At 44.6% G+C, this 17,036-nt stretch overlaps 1 protein-coding gene and 1 long non-coding RNA gene across 2 annotated transcripts in view; both read right to left on the bottom strand.

Moving 5' to 3' along the window:
• Nucleotides 1–17,036, bottom strand: part of LOC115480543 (unconventional myosin-If-like) — a 173,776-nt gene that overhangs the window by 155,414 nt on the left and 1,326 nt on the right. The gene's annotated exons all lie outside the window — the stretch shown is intronic.
• On the bottom strand, nucleotides 7,413–16,704 carry LOC115480544. The gene is made up of 3 exons (XR_003943840.1): nucleotides 16,694–16,704; nucleotides 14,063–14,069; nucleotides 7,413–7,486 (listed from the first exon to the last, which is right to left on the bottom strand). It is a non-coding gene; the product is annotated as an uncharacterized LOC115480544 (long non-coding RNA).

Raw genomic sequence — 17,036 nt, 5'->3', positions numbered from 1 at the left:
GATTGAGATATGTTCGAGAAGATTTGGACCCGTTCCTGGCTGGGAGATCGATCAAATTGGTCATGTAACTTGGAGATTTTCCGTGGAGGATCTTGTGGATCAGTGTGTAGACTTTGAAGTTTATTCGTTCTTTGATAGGGAGCCAGTGGAGTTTTTCATGGAGTGGTGTAGCGCTTTCAAATCGTGATTTACCAAAAATGAGTCTGGCTGCTGTGTTTTGGGCGGTTTGGAGTTTTTTCAGGGTTTGGGCTTTGCAGCCAATAATATGCTGTTGCAATAGTCGGCATGGGTGAGTACTGTGGATTGTACTAGATTGCGGAAAGTTTTTTGTGGGAGGAATGGTTTTGCTCTTTTTCATTACCCACATCATGTTGAACATCTTTTTTCGTATGGTTTTTGCAAGAGTTTCTAAAGTTAGGTGGTTGTCTAAAGTTACTCCTAAGATCTTTAGATTATCGGATATTGGGATTGTAATGTCTGGGGTGATCAGGTGGTTGGGAGCAAAGTGGAGTGTTGTGATGAGAGGATCAAGCATTGAGTTTTTTCCTTGTTCAATTTCATCTTGAAAGCATTAGCCAAGGAGGCTAGGATGTTCATGCCAGTGATTATTTTATCCGTGATTTCTGCTTGGTTGGATTGGAAAGGGATGAATATGGTGACATCATCTGCATAGATGAAGGGGTTTAAGCCAGATTTGGATAGAGATTTAGCCAGAGGGTTCATCATAAGGTTGAAGAGGATCGGGGATCCTTATTTAGTTTAGTTTAGTTTTAGTTTATTATTTTAGACTTGCCTTTTGTCCTGTTGCATAGCTCAAGAGGCCCTAGTGCTTTAAAATCTCTGACTAGGTGTCACAATTTAAGGGGAGGTGAGCCTTGAACAGCAGCTGAGTTGGTGCTACCAGTCAACCCGAGGGGTTAGACGGGACCTGACTAGTCACACAGGCACAGGCTCAGCGGCACTAGGCACAGACACTAGGCACAGGACCAAAAGAAGTAGGCACTAGACTCAACGACACTGGAGACAAGGCACAGCTGGGGCTGATGGCAGACAAAATTGGTTGGACAGGTGGACAGACAAGGCAGACTAGAGGTTAGGCACTGTAGGCTACGTCCGAGGCAAGGCTGCCTAGGAACAAGGCAAGGAAAAGCTGGAGTCAGGCAAGGCTGGAGAAAGGCAAGGCTAGCTAGGCTGGAGTCAGGCAAGGCAAGGCTGGAGAAAAGTAAGCCTAAGGCTGAAGTCAGGCAAAGCAAGGCAAGGCTAGGCAGGCTGGAATCAGGCAAGGCAAGGCTGGAGACAAGCAAGGCTAGGCAGGCTGGAGTCAGGCAACATCAAAGGAACCTGTTGTGAAGGAGGGTGAGAAGGACAGTGCAGCTTCCTTAAATAGAACCCTGGAGCTGGCATGCACACAGTGTGACCCGAAGCCCTCGCCTCCTGCCAGTCTACAGACATGCTCCAGGCATGTGTGTGCACCTAGGAGCCCTGTCCCTTGGTGGAGCCAAACCAGCATGGCCTCATCACCTGGACTGCCACCAAGAGCAGCCTGCAACTGAGTGCGGATCTCCGAGAGATGTCACAGATCCCCGCCTTGAGGTATCATGACACTAGGCCTTGCTTTAGTCCTCTTACATTGCTTTAACAGGATCTAGTACTTTAAAATCTCTGATTGAGTCTGATTGTACTTTTGCTAAACAGAGTAGGCATTTATTGTGGATCCATGGTGAAGGTAGATTTTGGCTGTAGCAAATTTCAGGACTTTGCTACAAACTGAATATTATCAGCATACAGGCCAACCAAAACTGGTGGTTTTGGTTCCAGCTGGAACCAAGGCCGAAACAGAAAAGTATGCCTGCCCCCCTTGGCCGCCATTTTAAAGTGGCAGCGGCAACAGGCAGAGCAGTGGGCAGGAAAGGGGGGGGGGTTCTTTCCTGCCCCTGAAGAGGCCACTAGACCACCAGACCACCACAGCTCGTTAAGGTAGGCCTGGGGAGGGCCTACTGATGCTCAGGATGGCTTGGGGGGGTGATGGTGCCGCTGGGGGGGGGGGGGGGTAGTGGTTGGAGGGTGGCTCAGGAGGGTGGGCAGTTTCAGCTGAAAATGCCCTGGCATTTTCATGCAAAACCCAAACCTAGATTTCGGGTCGGTTTTTGTGCCGAATCCAAAACTGAAACCGAAATTCAGTTGGTCTCTATATCAGTGGCATTTTAATATGTGGTAAGGCTTTTTAATAAATACAGGAATAGAGATTGGTTTCACATCACAAGGCTTCACATTAAAACACACTATGCAAACCCTAGATTTTTCTTAGGCTCATCCAATCCTACCCCTCAACCCACCCACCCTAAGACCATGGCATAAATTTCCAATACCTACTTAGTAGAGATGGTGTCCATCTATCGAAGAAGGCTGGCTAATTCATTGAGGAAGGCTTTAAACTAGAATCATTGAGGATGGGGGAACAAAGACCCCATATGAATAAAATATTGAATACCTCTATAGAAATGGCAAAAAGGGTAACATCTGGAAAGTTGTACTGTATATACTAATGCCTATAGTATGGGAAATAAGATTCTGAATCTAGAGACTGTGATGGAAAGGGCTTATCTGGCATTGGTAGTGGTCACAGAGACATGGTTCGTGGAGAACTATCACTGGGATATTGTTATACCAGGCTATAATCTATTCAGGAAAGTCAAGATAGGAAAAAGGGAGGAAAAATATCATTATATGTTAGAAACAATAGTAAAGCAACAGAATTGCAGGATTTACAGGGTAAGGAGGAAGCACTGTGGGTTAATCTGGAAAGAGAGAATGGAAATTCTGTTTTCATTGGTATTATATACAGGCCTCCTTCTCAGACAGAAGTGGACAGGGATTTGATTGAAGATATACATAATATAGCTATGAAAAGGGAAACTGCTACTAATAGGTGATTTTAATATGCAGTATGTTAATTGGGATATCCCAGTTGCAGGGTCATCTAGAAGTAGAGGATCCAGGATTGTCCACAGGGGGAACTGTTTCAGCAATTGGTAAAGGAACTCATGCGGGATGGGGCCATTCTGGACATGGTGCTTGTGAACGGGGAAAGTGTTTCTGATGTTATAGTGGGTGAACATCTGATATCCAGTGATCACTGGATGGAGTGGTTCGATGCTAAGAACATATGGAGAGGGTTCATTGGGTTTGAAAAAGCCAACCAGACGATCAATGTGGAATAATGATTCAGATAAATAATAACTAGGGATAATCAGGTTAATACCACGTTTTCTTTGTTTACTGTTGTTTAATTGATCTCCTTGTCTTGATTCACTCTCCCTATTTTGTGGTCTAAGGAAGAGTATAGAATTACCTGATTGAAATAATTCTTGTGTGTTATTTTCTCTGTACTTCTGGCAAATTATTTAGTGCTTGTAAAATTAAGTTGTTATAAAAAAAAAAAAGATCGCCTTAAAAAGGCAGATAAGGAAGCGGGAAAGGAGGAAGGCCAAAGCATTTTATGAAATGCAGAAGTGTTCTCTGTTGACTCATTAAACCTTCCCACTGTGTATTTAGTTCATGGTTTCTCATTTGAAACACAAGTCCTTTTTCTTATAAATCTTCTATGCAGGAAGAGACCAAATGGGAAAAGATTTTGCTCATATTTGTTTTCGAGTTGTAGTTCAAGGTGAATTTACATTCAGGTTAATTCCTGTCCTTGAAGGGCTTACAATCTAACCCTCCTGTTTACTAAAGCTTAGCTCAAGTTATCTGCAGCAGGGTCCATTTTATTCCTATGGGCCCTGCTGCAGATAACCTGAGCTAAGCTTTAGTAAACAACCCCCTAAGTTTGTACCTATGGCAATGGAGGGTTAAGCAACTTACTCAAGTGCACAAGGAGCTGCAGCAGGAGTTAAATTGGGCTTCGCCTGGGTTCGTAGTAGAGACCTGCATGGGAACGGGGTTCGCAGGAATTCTGTGGATTCCGCGGGATTCCTGCGGGGACGGAAGCAGTTCTGTGGGGATCCCGTGGGGACGGAAGTAGTTCCTGCGGGGTTCCCGTGGGGACGGAAGCAGTTCCTGCGGGGTTCTCATGGAAATATATGCTGCACTTGCGCCAGCCTCTCACCTACCGAGTACCAAGTTCTTTGAGTGCTGTCTCCTCTCCGCTTCCTTGCTTTAACAGCACAGATGCAGAAAGTCTCCATTAAGGAGGTGGTAGAGATACAAATGGTGATGAAATTCAAAAAGGCATGGGATGAACACAGAGAATCTCTAATTAGAAAATGGAAGTTATAAAAAACAAACTTAAATGGCTGCTTGTGTGTGGATGTGTCGAGTGACACCTAGATGGCGACTCTGGCTGTGATGAACTAGGGCTGATAGCCGGAGACCTGTACGGTCTATGTCTCATATATGGCAGTCTGGTTTAGGATGGGCTAGAAAAGGCTTAGACAGCAACTTTAATGGCTGGAACATGAGGACAGTGCTGGACAGACTTACGGTCTGTGTCCTGCAAATGAGAAAATGAATAGGCTGGAGTGGGCTTCGAGGGCAACTTCAGCAGTTGGAATATAAGGATAGGATCAGGCGGACTTCTATGGTCTATGTCCTAGAAACGCCACAGAAAGACCATAATCAAGTATATAATATCACATTCATTGTTGATTTAATCATGAATTGATAATGATTGTGACTATTTGGCAGACTGGATGGACCGATCCGGTTTTTATCTGCTGTCATTTACTATGGTACTATTAATCCTCTCTGCTCCCGTGCTGATGCGCAGACCACAGCGCCAACATAGGCACGAGCATCAGATGTCACCTGACCTACTGCCACGTGCATGTGGCAATCTCTTAGCACACAGTGCCAGTGAATCAAAGAAGTCTTACATGTGCGCACCAGATTGTTCCAACTTCTGTTCCTTCCTTGCCTGCAGTGCTGCGGCTCAAACCCAGAGAAAGACTGAGAGAGCCGACAGCAATTTTTTTAATGTACCATTAAATTCTTGCAGGACTGGGTGAGGACAGGTTAAATTCTTGCGGGGACGGGTGGAGACGGGTTAGATTCCCTACGGGGACGAATGGGGATGGGTTGGATTCCAGTGGGGATGGACGGGGACAGATTGGATTTCTGTCCCCATGCAACTCTAGTTCGTAGCCTACTGCTCTAACCCGCTACTTCTCCACTCAACTAAAATAGCAGTAGAAGAAGGTCTTTTCTTCACCTTATGTGGGCAGCATATATCAAATCAGACAAACCACAGCAGCAGATGGAGGAGGAGGAGAGACTCTTGCCCATCACCCAGACCACTTAGAAATGCTGCATTTCACAGACCTTCCTGCCACCTCCCCCCCCCCCCCCCCCATCGATGATCAAAGCCCAGGCTCTAAAGCCCACAAGACAAACCCCACAGTACAATAGCACACAAAAATAGCTTACTAATGCTCAAAGCAAATGACATCCAAATTTATGCGTGGAAAATTTACGTTATTAAACTGAAAGCAAGGGAAGGAATGTGTCTGGTGCAGCTGAACAAAAGTTTCGTAGTAAGTATGGCTCTTGTGCACATGTCCAGACAAAACCGGAAGTGGCGCTGTTCTTCTGTGCCTTTAAACATGAGCTTTTCAGAAATTGTTTGCACTTAAAGTTTTGAAAAGTTTATACTTAAGTGCAGAAATACAGGTGCTGTTTTGCGCTTGCACATTCGCTTTTGCTCGGACTCTCACACGTGTTTGTTTCCCACTATCAGTGCTTAGAAGCTGCCCAGGCTTACTTCTGCTTCCAAAAGAAGACACAACTGGCAGTTTCTCATCTGAGCATTAGGAAGAAATAGTTACTGCCCTCTTTAGCATCCATTTAAATACATTAGAATGCAATTGGCACATTAGCACCAGCACTCAAGCCCTCTGAGCATTCAGCGCTGTATAACATGCATGCAAATCCACTGCTAACCTATTTTACCTCTAGGGGTAGTTTTGAGCATTGTCTTCTGAATGCATGGATTTAGTTTACTGAGGGGTAGATGCACTAAAAACCTTGTTAAAGCCCTTCCCTTACTGATTCCTTAGCGAATCGGTAAGCAATGGGAATGCATCAAGGAAATCGCATGCAAATGAGCTGGTTGTTGCTAGCTCATTTGCATGGGATTTCCTTCCAAGCCAGTCGGCCAGCTGAGCATGCACAGTGAAAGAAAAAAAAAAAGTCGTCCCCATAATAGGGAGGGAGATCAGGGCTATGAGGAGGCTCCCGATGCTGCTGGCAGCTATCAGCGGCTTCTGCTCCGGCCGCCTTGCTCCTTTCTGTCTGCCCCGGGGTGTTAGCAGCATGTCCGATGCCCCTCCTCCAGGTCTCTCTCAGCCAATCACAGCATGCTTAGCTGTCACTGGTGTCAGCTAAACGCGCTGTGATTGGCTGAGAGAGACCTGGAGGAGGGGCATAATCGAAAGAGACGTCCAAATAGTTTTTTGATTTGGACGTCCTCGCACGTCTCTCTCCAGCAGTGGTCATTACATAAGGACACCCATCACAAAATAATCTGTGGGGGAAAAACGTCCAAGTGCTCGTCAGGGACGTCCTTTTTTTTTTGTTTTAGTGAAGTACGTCCATGCTAGGCACTTTAGAAGGTCGGCCCTGATGAGCACTTGGACGTGGCTAGGCAAAGGTTTCCGGCTGGTTGCTTTTTTTTTGTTGTTGTTGTTTTGAGTGAAGGACGCCCATAAAGGACGTCCCTGATGAGCACTTGGATGTTTTTTTTCCCGATTTTTTTTTTGGGGGGGGTTAAATTTATAGACGTTTTTAAGAGGTGAATAAATTCCGCGCAGTCCCAACGAGAGGTACAGACCTCCCGTTAGATTTTCCACGGTTAGGCAATTGGAAAACGGTAGTGCATCTCATTACAATATGATTTATACACATTATAATACTAATTTGCTCATCTGCATTCCGTTTTTGTTAGCTGCTACCGTGATAGGACAATGCCCTTTTGTGCATGTCCTGGTTTACTACTGGCTAGAACCAGTTTAAAACCGACGTTAATGGCTCGTTAAGTTTAGTGCATCTGGCCCTGATTCTCAACTCAGTCCTTGGGGCACACCCGGCTAGATACAAAGCTGTCATGTTACAAAGGGGCCCTTTTACTAAGCCACGTAGGCGCCTACGCATGGTAAATGCACGTCAGTGTGGAGTTACCGTCCGGCTACTGCGAGGCCTGGGTGGTAATTTAGTTTCTTACGCGTGTCCGCTATGCACACCGGAAAATAATTTTTATTTTCCTGCGCGCGGCAGAAACCAGGTGGTAATTGTCATTCTACGTACGGTTACCGCGAGACCCTACCGTTAAGTCAATGGCTGGCAGTAAGGTCTCAGACCCAAAATGGATGCGCGCCAATTTTTATTTTGCCGCATGTCCATTTTCGGCAAAAATATAAAAAAGGCCTTTTTTACAGGCACGTTAAAAAATGGATCTGTGAGTGCCCTAAACACGCGGCTACACTAGTGCAGCCTAGACTAGTGTGCCTTAGTAAAAGGACCCCTCAGTTCTAAGAGGGAGATTTCTGACAACACTATTATGATGCATAATAGGACCTGCAGCACCAATTTCAATGGGCAGAATCAGGGACTATATATCCCACAATGCTTTGGAGTATAAGTACAAACCCGGGATTGACCAAAAAGTCTGGAACTGGGTAATAAGGAATCTCTGCAGCTGGGTTTTCAAGATATGTACAATGAACATATATGTTATAAATCTGCACATATTCATTGAGAATATGCTGAAATCCTGACTAGCTGGCTATGTCCTGAGGACTATTTATTTATTTATAAAATATATAGACTGCCATACTAATGCAAAAGAATCATCCACATAAGAGTATAAAATAAAAACACATAATATAAAAATGGCAAAATTGTACAAAACTGAAATAATTTTCAAATTAAACTTATCTTAGTAAATATACATAACAGCTTGGCTTATCAGCATAACAATTATGCACCTGACACTATGAAAATAGCCTAGTATTCTCCCTCTTCCTACACTGTAAAGAGAAAAGCTCTCACTTAGAAGTATTGGGATCCTTTTACTAAAGTGCGGTTAGCATACGAGTGCAATAACTGTTAGGTACGCTAATTTGCGCATTAACTGTATGCTGTGTTAGGGGATGAAATCTGGGCCGGTTATGGGCAGAGATTTAGCATCAATTGTACATTGGAGTTAGGCCATGATAATTAACCCATGCTGTTACTTGTACAGTTAGCACAGATGCTCATACCACTCTTCTTCCATCCGTGATAACTGAGAATAATCTTAACTTGCATGAAGAAACATTTTTGTGGGTTATTTCCGGGGACATGTTGGAATGACCTCAACAATTTCTATTTGCTGATGAAGTGGAGAGATGTGGTAGCCGTGTTAGTCCACTTTTAAAGGTAATCAATAGAAATAAAATAAAATAAAACAGAAAAGAAAATAAGATGATACCTTTTTATTGGACTAACTTAATACATGCATATCACCATGCATATCTCCCTGTCTCTCTCCTAACCCACCCCACCCTCATCCTGTTAGACTGTCACAGAAATGTTTTGATGTTTCACTTATATATACTGTTATTTATCAACATTTGCTCATTTCTGACCTGATGAAGAAGGGCTACCTTCGAAAGCTATTCAAAAATATATTAAGTTAGTCCAATAAAAAAGGTATCCTCTTATTTTCTTTTCTATGTTTCATTTTATTTTATTTCTATTGATTACTGATAAAGTGGGGAAACTTCAGCACATTAGTAAAAAGGCCCAGTACAAACATAGGCCTGATATTTGAAAAAAACTGAACTCCTAAATTTAGGATCCTAACCCCACGGCTTAATAAACAGGGGGGTATGTTAGGTTCCTAAATTTGTCCCCTATTTTCAATCAAACATAGGAACCTAATCTATCAATATTCGGCTATTGATGGTCAGCATTTTTTAATGTGCTAATCGTCGCTGGCTAGGGTTACCATATGGCTCCAGAAAAAGGAGGACGGATTGAGCCAGCCGGGTTCTTTTTCTGGAGCCATATGGTAACCCTATCGCTGGCTAAATTTGAACTGGCCGGACCATGTCTAGGCACCAGTATTGAATATCTGGGTCTAACTGGACTGTTCATGACCACTGAGCTTTATGGGGGACCTGGATGATATTCAGCTAGAAATCACATAAGGCAGTTATACAGATCCCAGCTGAATATCAGACAGAAGAACCTACATAATAATCCCCCCCCCCTGCTCCAAGAAGAGGGCCCATTCCTGGACCCCTCCCTAAGCAAAGCTGCCCCTCCAGAAGAACATCCCCATCACCAGAAGGCCTCCCCTCTACCCCAGGCCTACCTTTAACAATTCCTGGTAGTATAGTAGTTTTCCGGGAAGGAACGATGTACAGTCAGTGCTACCCACACCAGCTTCAACTTCAAAATGGCTGCTGTGATCTGTGTAGTAGCAACTGAGTGTCGTTCTTGCCTGAAAGTCTAACAGACCACCAGAGAATATAAACATAGGCCTGGGAGGGGTGGGGGGGGGGGTCTTCTGGTGGTGGTGTTGGGGGTTGAGGATTGCTTCTGGAGGGGCAGCTCTGCCTGGGGGTGTCTGAGAGGGGGGCACTTTTATGGGCAAGGGGGGGGGGGTCCAAGAAAGGGGTTGGCTCATGAGTGGAGAGAGCACATAGTCAAGCCACGACCTAGAAGCTGTGCAGACGCTGGCCATTTTTCTCTATAGATGAGGGTAAATAGTGGAGTGCCACAGGGATCAATACTGGGATCAGTGCTATTTAATGTATTTATAAATGTTCTGGAAATTGGAACAAATGAGGTGATTAAAATTGCAAATGACACAAAACTATTCAAAGTTGTCAAAACACAAGCGGACTGTGAATAATTGCAGGAAGACCTCAGGAAACTGGAAGACTGGGCATCCAAGTGACAGATGAAATTTAATTTGGACAAATGCAAAGTGATGCACACTGGGAAGAATAATCTGAAATATAGTTACCTGATGCTAGGGTCCACCTTGGGAATAAGCATCCAAGAAAAAGATCTAGGTGTCATTATAAACAATGCAGAGGCGTTCCTAGCCTGGATGACACCCTGGGCGGATCGCTGTTGCGCCCCCCCCGGGTGCAGCGCGCCCCCCCCTGCGAAATGACACCTCCCCCCCTGGTGAAATGACACCCCCCCAGGTGCACACCGCTGGGGGGGGGTGGCGTGCGCCTGTCGGCTCCGAGTTCGCTAACTTAGCTCGTTCGCTGCAGCTCCCTCTGCCCCGGAACAGGAAGTAACCTGTTCCGGGGCAGAGGGAGCTGCAGCGAATGAGCGAAGTTAGCGAACTCGGAGCCAACAGGCGCGCGCCGCGGCACCCCCCAGCGGCGTGCACCTGGGGTGGACTGCCCCCACCGCCCCCCCTTGGTACGCCACTGAAACAATACGCTGAAATCTTCTGCCCAGTGTGTGCCAGCAACCAAAAAGGTAAACAGGATGCTAGGCATTATTTGGAAAGAATATTATAGTGCCTCTGTATTGCTGTATGGTGTGATCCCACCTTGAGTATTGCATTCAGTTCTGGTCACCATATCTCAAAAAAGATATAGCGGAATTAGAAAAGGTTCAAAGTAGAGCGACCAAAATGATAAAGGGGATGAAACTCCTCTCATATGAGGAAATGCTGAAGAGGTTAGGGCTCTTCAGCTTGGAAAAGAGATGGCCAAGGGGGGATATGATCGAGGTCTACAAAATCCCGAGTGGTGTAGAACGGGTAGAAGTGAATCACTTTTTCAAAAAGTACAAAGACCAGGAGACACTCAATGAAATTACGTGGAAATACTTGTACAACAAATAGGAGGAAATATTTTTTCACTGAAAAAATAGTTAAACTCCGGAACTCGTGGGCCAATGATCAAAATTCCAGCGCTATTCTGAATAGTGCCACAAAAATACTGCTGGAACAGCGCAGAAGAACAATGCCGTAATGCTCAAAGCTAATGAGATGCAAATAGAGGCACGTTCAAAGCTTTGAGCACTAGGGAGTTCGGCAGGAGGATTGTGCTTGTACATAACTACATAAGTAACACTTGTAACCACTCGCCTCCACCTACCCTCCTCTCTTCCTTCCCGTTCAGATTAATTGATTTGATTTGCTTACTTTATTTATTTTTTGTCTATTAGATTGTAAGCTCTTTGAGCAGGGACTGTCTTTCTTCTATGTTTGTGCAGCGCTGCGTATGCCTTGTAGCGCTATAGAAATGCTAAATAGTAGTAGTAGTAGTAGAAGTAATGCCACACTGGGAAAAAGACCAAGGGTCCATCGAGCCCAGCATCCTGTCCACGACAGCAGCCAATCCAGGCCAAGGGCACCTGGCGAGCTTCCCAAACGTACAAACATTCTATACATGTTATTCCTGGAATTGTGGATTTTTCCCAAGTCCATTCAGTAGTGGTTTATGGACTTGTCCTTTAGGAAATCGTCTAACCCCTTTTTAAACTCTGCTAAGCTAACCGCCTTCACCACGTTCTCTGGCAACGAATTCCAGAGTCTAATTACGCATTGGGTGAAGAAACATTTTCACTGATTTGTTTTAAATTTACTACACTGTAGTTTCATCGCATGCCCCCTAGTCCTAGTATTTTTGGAAAGCGTGAACAGACGCTTCACATCCATCTGTTCCACTCCACTCATTATTTTATATACCTCTGTCATGTCTCCCCTCAGCCGTCTCTTCTCCAAGCTGAAAAGCCCTAGCCTCCTTAGTCTTTCTTCATAGGGAAGTCGTCCCATCCCCGCTATCATTTTAGTCTCCCTTCGCTGCACCTTTTCCAATTCTACTATATCTTTCTTGAGATGCGGCGACCAGAATTGAACACAATACTCAAGGTGCATGTGCAGGTGCAGATGATTTCAGTGGTAAGCTCAGCTCCTGTGCGTATGCACCTGGTAAAACCCAAACATGAAGCACACATTGGCGTCTGTTTTCTGCAGCTTAAAACTTATTTTAATTTTTTTTTTCTGGATGCTTATACTTAGATGCAAGTAACAGATGCCAATGTGTATTTTGGAGCTTTTAAAAGCATGGCCGCTTTAAAATTAGATGTAGGACAAAGAATACCAACGTGTGCTTCACATTCGGGTCTGCTGTTTCTCACAACCAGCGCTCGAGGGCTCTTCTGCTTCCAGAGACAATCAAAAGATTTTGCAGAGAGAATCATGGGAAATCCTGTCTTCCAACACCCTGCTTGGACCTGGCCTTATTTTTGACAGCAGGTGTTTCAGGTGCTCTGTTTTGATCATTGGGGAGGAATACAAAATGATCTCATTTAAATGAACTTGACTACATTTGCATGCTATCTGTTGCTAAGGCCTGGCGCGCTTGTTGCTTGCTGCGCTGGACCCCTCTAATCATTCTGTGCTAGTAAATGCAGGCGCAAGTACAGCACTAATGGCCTCTAGTGCCCGCGTTTACTTTTGATCATCGGCATATCATTGCCGGAGGATGTGGTAAAAGCAGTTAGCATATCTGGGTTTAAAAAAGGTTTGTACGAGTTCCTGGAGGAAAAGTCCATTGTTTGTTATTGACATGGACATGGACATGGGGGAAGCCACTGCTTGCCCTGGGATTGGTAACATAGAATGGTGCTACTATTTGGGTTTCTGCCAGGTATCTGTGACCTGGCTTTGGCCACTGTTGGAAGCAGGATACTGGGCTAGATGGACCATTGGTCTGACCCATTATGACTATTCCTATGTTCTTAGGGGCTCATTTGAAAGCACTTAAAGCACTTAGTTCCATAGGTTACTATGGGCCCCTTTTACCAAGCTGCGGCAAAAGGGGGCCCGTGTTTTACATGCGCGCCGAGGCCCCCTTTACCGCATCTGGTAAAAAGGAAGTCTCGCTTTCCTACAGGAAATGGCCATGTGGCAAGTAAAGCACTTGCCATGCAGCCATTTCGGGGGGAGCCCTTACCGCCACCCATTGAGGTGTTGGTAAGGGCTACTGCGTTAATGTGGTGGTAACCGGGAAGTGATTACCACTTTGTGCACTCCGGCACTACAAAAATAAATATATTTTTGTAGCGCAGGAAATGACAGTGTGCTAGGGGTGGGAAGTACCGCCTGGCTGCTGTGGTAGCCTGGTGGTTCTTCCTTTATAGGGAGCGGTAAGCCTGCGTTGAGCTTACCGCTGCTTAGTAAAAGGAGCCCTATGAACTTTGTAAGTGTTTTGAAAATACAGCTCTTAATATTCAGAGTCGGCAGCCACATAGCTAAGCAGGCAAAGATAAGACTGTCTTTTGTGCAGTCCTATCTGCCTGCTTAGCTGTATGGGCACTGGCATTGAATATTTCTGGTACCCACATAATTGTTGGCTCTGCCTGGTTAAGTTCCACTGAATATCAGTGGCTGGCCCACTGAGTGGAATTTAAGCAGCCAGGAGTCTCTGCTGCCTGCTTAAATTGCTTTGAATATTGACATCTAAGAGGCCAATATTCAAAGGGTTTATGCTTCTAGTGAAGTTGCGATCATACATTTTAAAATGCAATCTTAATAAACGGACCCTTTTACTAAGCTGTGGTAAAAAATGGCCTTAGCGTATCCTTACACAGGTCTTTCCTGCGCTAAGGTCATTTTTGCCACAGCAGGAAAATAGCTGATTTTCAGTAATGGCCATGCTAGGCTAATTTTCCCATTAGTGCGTTAACTCCTATTCTCATATTTTTTTCTCATCTCATCTATCTACTTGTTTTTTCTATTTCCCTCTCATCCCTTCTCCAGCAATACCATTGTCCCCTCTGTCTTTCTTCTTCCACAATCTCCTGAAGCTCTCTATCTTTCACCCAATCCCTAGTCCCCCCATTTTCATCCTATGTACTCACCTTTTTAGCCATCATCTACCCTCCATTGCCTCTCATCCCCCCACTAGCCCTAGCTCCATCCCTGTCCCACCTTCCTTCCCTTGTCTTCAGGACATTCTATCTCATATCCTCTACTCCATCTCCTATTGACTCTCTTTCACCATCTTTTTAATCCTATTTCCATCCTTATAATCACTGTAGAGACCCATTTTCTTCATTTCCCATACCTTTCCATAGCACCCCCACCCTTTTTCAATGCACCTCACCTGCTTTCCAGTCCTCCAGGTTATTCACACCATGAGTCAACCTCTAGCCACACTTCATCCCCTTTATCTTACTTCCCATTTCACACCATAAGAGCATAAGCATTGCCATACAGGGACAGACCGAAGGTCCATCAAGCCCAGTATCCTGTTTACTACAGTGGTCAATCTAGGTCACAAGTACCTGGCAAGACCTCAGAGCAGTAAAACAGATTTTATGCTGCTTATCCTTGAAATATAACAAAATATTTAAACACACATGAATACAAGTGTATTGCTTCTTCAGCTTATTGAGAGTGGAGTAGTCTCATATATAACACACGATAAAGATTATTTGATTTTTCACCCAATGACTGGGTGTATTATCTGTGTGTATTGTCTAATCATTGACTTAACCTCCACCACCCTTTGCTAATCTTATATATGAAAATATATTTCTGTTTATCAATATGCTATCATCTAATTTTATGCAGCACTTAGCTTGAACAAGTTGGTGCTCTTAAAACCCCGACAGGTCCCCGTTTCGTGGCTACTTTTTCAAGGGGGAGTCACCAGTTCAAGTAACTGTCTCAAGTGCAACTGCAGCATTACTCTGTCTCCAGTCAGAGTAATGCTGCAGTTGCACTTGAGACAGTTACTTGAACTGGTGACTCCCCCTTGAAAAAGTAGCCACGAAACGGGGACCTGTCGGGGTTTTAAGAGCACCAACTTGTTCAAGCTAAGTGCTGCATAAAATTAGATGATAGCATATTGATAAACAGAAATATATTTTCATATATAAGATTAGCAAAGGGTGGTGGAGGATAAGTCAATGATTAGACAATACACACAGATAATACACCCAGTCATTGGGTGAAAAATCAAATAATCTTTATCGTGTGTTATATATGAGACTACTCCACTCTCAATAAGCTGAAGAAGCAATACACTTGTATTCATGTGTGTTTAAATATTTGTTATATTTTGATGCTCGACAGAGCACAGGCACAATTGTTTATCCTTGAAATAAGCAGTGAATTTCCCCATCTATCTTAATAATGACTTATGGACTTTTCTTTTGGGAAATTACTCAAACCTTTTTTAACCCCTGCTAAGCTAACTGCCTTTATCATATTCTCTGGCAATGAATTCCAGAGTTTAATTACATGTTGAGTGAAGAAATATTTTCTATGGTTTGTTTTAAATTTACTACTTAGCTTCATTGCGTGCCCCTTAGTCCTAGTATTTTTGGAAAGAGAAAACAAGCGATTCACCTCTACCTGTTCCACTCCACTCTATTTTATAGACCTCAATCATATCTCCCCTCAGCAGTCTCTTCTCCAAGCTGAAGAGCTCTAGCCGCTTTAGCCTTTCCTCATAGGGAAGTCATCCCATCCAGTATATTACTTTTGTCGCTCTTCTCTGTACCTTTTCTGCTATATTATTTTGAGATGCGGTGACCACAATTACACACAGTATTCAAGGTGCAGTCACTGAACCTGCTTTCGAGCGGGAAAGAGCGGGGTATAAATGCTACAAATAAATAAATAAATAATTCCTAATATACTATTTGTTTTCTTAGCAGTGCAGAGGGTTTCAATATATCATCAATGATGACACCTAGATCCAGTGGCGTTCCTAGGGGGGGGTGATGGGTGCGGTCTGCCCCGGGTGCACGCCGCTGGGGGGGGGGGTGCTGTGCGTGCCTGTCCTCTGTTCGTTCCATGCTTCTTCTCTGCCCCGGAACAGGTTACTTCCTGTTCCGGGGCAGAGAAGAAGCATGGAACGAATGGAGGACAGGCGTGCGCGGCACCCCCTCAGCGGCGTGCACCCAGGGGGGGTTTCCTTAGTGGGGGTGTCCTTTCGCCGGGGGGGGGGGTCGCGCTGCATCCAGGGGGCGGGGCACATCGGTGATCCGCCTCGGGTGTCAGCCCCCCTAGGAACGCCACTGCCTAGGTCCCTTTCCTGGGTGGTGACTCCTAATGTGGAACCTTGCATCATGTAGCTATAGTTTAGGTTCCTCTTTCCCACATGCATCACTTTGCACTTGCTCACATTAATTGTCATCTGCCATTTGGATGCCCAGTCTCCCAGTCTCATAAGGTCCTCTTGCAATTTTCACAAACCTCTTGCGATTTAACAACTTTGAATAACTTCGTGTCATCAGCAAATTTAATTACCTCACTATATTAAAAAGCAGTGGTCCCAGTGCACACTCTGGGGGAACCCCACTATCTACTCTTCTTCATTGAGAATATTGACCATTTAACCCTACTCTCTGTTTTGTTTTTTATCTTTTAACCAGTTTTTAGTCCATAATAGGACATTCCCTCCTATTCTATGACTTTCTAATTTCCTCAGTAGTCTTTTTTTTTTTTTGTTACATTTGTACCCCGTGCTTTCCCACTCATGGCAGGCTCAATGCAGCTATGGAGGGTTAAGTGACTTGCCCAGGGTCACAAGGAGCTGCCTGTGCCTGAAGTGGGAATTGAACTCAGTTCCTCAGTTCCCCAGGACCACTAGGCCACTCCTCCTCCTCTTTCATGAGGTATTTTGTCAAATGCCTTTTGAAAATCCAGATACACAATATTGACCAGCTCACCTTTATTCATATAGGGTTGTGAGGGCTGGCAGCATCAGCATTGTAAAACAGAATTGCAACTGGCCTCCCCTTGTGTCTTTAGAGGAAGGATGTGATAAACCAGCCACAAAGACAGAGAAACCATTCTTTTAAGGCTGATGCATTGTAAAAACTACATGTCCTCCTCCCCCATCCTCCAGCTCTAGCATCCTTGGGGAAGGGATATCTATTACTGTAGCTAGAGATGGCTAGCAGGTAAATTTAGCCCTGGGACCATTAGTAGGATCCAGCTGATCAGACAGCATGAGAGTCTTGCTGTTGTCCCATGCATCTGTGGACTAGTAATTCCAATTTTT

The sequence above is a fragment of the Microcaecilia unicolor genome, chromosome 11 (genome assembly GCF_901765095.1).
Source record: "Microcaecilia unicolor chromosome 11, aMicUni1.1, whole genome shotgun sequence".
NCBI classification, from domain to species: Eukaryota; Metazoa; Chordata; class Amphibia; order Gymnophiona; family Siphonopidae; genus Microcaecilia; species Microcaecilia unicolor.
The sequence above is the reverse complement of the archived record's forward strand: the minus strand, read 5'-3'. Positions and strand labels throughout refer to the sequence as shown.